The 2,976-nt window shown below is 40.8% G+C and overlaps 1 pseudogene; it reads left to right on the top strand.

Moving 5' to 3' along the window:
* Positions 1–465: 465 nt before the first annotated feature.
* LOC118850827 lies at positions 466–1,478 on the top strand (annotated as a pseudogene).
* Positions 1,479–2,976: the final 1,498 nt, after the last annotated feature.

Raw genomic sequence — 2,976 nt, 5'->3', positions numbered from 1 at the left:
CTTGGGCTGCTGAGCAGAATGAATTTAATTGCTCTTCCATAGGACATCCCTTCAAATACTGAAACATAACCTTCTCTCAGGACTTCTCCAGACTGAAGATATCCAATTGTTTAAACTACTCCTCATAATACATGGACTCAAGGTCCTTCACCATCCTGGTTACCACCCTCTGGAGACTTCTCCCTAGGTTATCAATAATCTATTTAAATCATGACCCCCACATAATATTCCAGATAAGGTCTGAAGAGAGCAGAAGACAATGGATGATCACTACCTCCTTATCCCTGGGAGCTGTGCCCCTCACTGCAGTCAAAGCCCATATGAGCTTTTGGGCAGCCCCAATCACACTGTTAGCCCCTATTAAACTTGCAGTCCACTTAAATCGCCAGAGCTGATGTTTGTGAAGATTCAGAGCCCAGCTGGCCTCAGGTGTCAGAAGCCTTGAAGAAGGCAGCCTCACCATGGATGCACACAGTGGCCCAGGTTCCATCCAAGGGCAGATGTGGTCACTTTGCGGAAAGGAATAATCTGTTCTGCCAGTGAGTGGCAGCAGGGAGGTGGTCCTGCACAAAGCATTCCAGAGCTGTGGGAGCTGGCAGAGAAGAAGAAAATAACAGAAAAAGAATACTCTGTCCTCAGGTACAAAATGGACTACTTTATTCAAGATATTAATGCCAGACTAAAAGATGAAACAGAAATATTCTTCATGAATTGGTCCTAATTTTTCTCTAACTGAAGAGCAATTGGAAAACTTAACAAAGAAATTGAGAAAAATCCAGTGTAAGTATGAACTACATACACTTATATAGGAAATAATGTTACATTCTACATTGTATGCCTTAAATGACCCCAAAATGGTGATTCTATATCCAAGTATATGAAACAACAGGCTTCAAGTTTAGGTAATATTGGAAGATCAAATTTACTAGGACCAAGAAGATGTTTTCTTGAGTTTCGGGCTGAAAAGGAGAAAGTGTCTTGTTGGGTTGATATTGCCTTACAAGAAGCTGAAAAGGTCTACTTTCTGCTAGTAGAAAGGGTGACCACAAGATTCAAGGTAAAAAGAGAAATTCTAGATTTGAAAGGCTTCCAACTGATATGCAGCATTTATGTTTAAGCAAAATTCCTGGGTTAATAGAAGAAAACTTACCTGTGGTTGGAACTGGAAAACATTTATGTGGTGTGGCAACAGACATTGCATAGTGATGTTTAGTTGGAAACTATCCTGTCAGATGCAAAGAAAGAAATGAGGAAACTATAGCTAAGCATATATAGAATGATAAAAACAGATGCAGAAAATGACACTTTGGTAAATGAAGGGAGTGAAAAGACTGAATTAGAGTAGAGGATGCCTGTGGCATTATGTGGACACAGAAGTTTTCAAGACCTTAGGATGTGAGCCAGTGGAATTTAACTATTTCCAATCACTGTGTAGCTGGGCCACTTGTGGAATGTGGGAAGCAACTTTGGGAATATGAAGAATGAATATAAAGAAAAGAGATGGGGGCGGCTAGGTGGCACAGTGAGTAGAGTACCAGCCCTGGAGTCAGGAGGACCTGAGTTCAAATCCAACCTCTGACATTTGACACAATTACTAGCCATGTGACCTTGGGCAAGTCACTTGACCCCAATTGTCCTGCCTTCCCTCCCGCCCTGAAAAAAAAGAAAAAAAAGAGAAAAGATATGATCACACCAATGATAATGAAGAGCAAGACCATGAAGGATAGAGGAAAAAAGATGATTATCCTGAATTTATCTAGACTTCTTACTCTTGAAGAAAGAAAAAAAATATAGATCAGTAAACTGCTGATTGATAAAGCCTGAGTTCAACATTTACAACAGAAGGGATACAACACTTATATGCAGATGCCTTTGTGTCTTCAGAAAATGTCCTCTTGAGATGGCGGAATACCCAGGTGAACTCTCCCAACATTCCCCTCTAAACAACTTTAAAATAACTACTCAAGTCACATTTTGGAGCAGCAGAGCCAACAAAAAGGTCAGAGAGAGATATTTTTTTCAGCAAAGACCAGTTAGGAGATCAGTAGGAGAGGTCTATGACACTAGGGTGGGAGCCAGCCAGGAGTACATTCAGAGAAAGCACCTGCAGCATGACTTGGAGGTGGAGAAAGCAGCAGCAGTTCAGAAGCTCTCAGCCCAGAAATACTAAGGGGGTTGGATGACTGATCAGGGAGTGGACCCTTTGTTGGCATTGGTTACAGCTGGCACTGACTGGCAATTCTATTGCCCATGAGCAGTTCTGTAATCCTGTTGCAGGACAGAGAGAAGCACTAATCCTTGTGGGCATAGGAGAGCAGGGGACCTAGAGGAGCACCACCACTTATAGCTACAGAGGAACAGGGGCTGTTCTTGGGTAAACACCAGACCACAGACCAGGAGAACAGTGACTACATCTCTCCTAGAATCACACCACCTTGGAAGCACCAAAAACTTGCAGGTCCCCAGAATTAGTTCTGAAAACAGCAGCACAAAAAAAGCCTGAAAGTTGAGACAGTGCTTCCACACCTTCAAGTGAGCAGAACCCAACTTAACATATTCAAAGTCAAGAAATAGGCTAGAAAAATGGACAAACAACAAAAAAAGAACTTGACTATAGAAAGTCACTGTGGTGTCTAGACAAACTCAGAAGAAGACAACAATGTGAAAACAACTACAAAAAAACCTCAGAGAAAAAAAATAGTCATTGGAAGCAAGCCCAATAAGAATTCCTGGAAAAGTCGAGAAAGAGATGAGAGTAGTAGAGGAAAATTGGGAAAAGAAATGAGGGTGATGCAAGAAAAATATGAAAAGAGGTAAAAGAGATACAAAAGTTTGGTAAAAGAGGAATGAAAAATACTGAATAAAATGACACCTTATAAAGCAAAATTGACCAATTGGAAAAAAGAAGTACAAATTTCACAGAAGAAAATGATTCCTTAATAATTAGAATTGGGCAAATGGAAGTTAACAATTCCA

This window comes from Trichosurus vulpecula, chromosome 5 (genome assembly GCF_011100635.1).
Source record: "Trichosurus vulpecula isolate mTriVul1 chromosome 5, mTriVul1.pri, whole genome shotgun sequence".
Classification (NCBI taxonomy): Eukaryota; Metazoa; Chordata; class Mammalia; order Diprotodontia; family Phalangeridae; genus Trichosurus; species Trichosurus vulpecula.
This window is presented reverse-complemented; position numbering and strand designations above follow the sequence as displayed.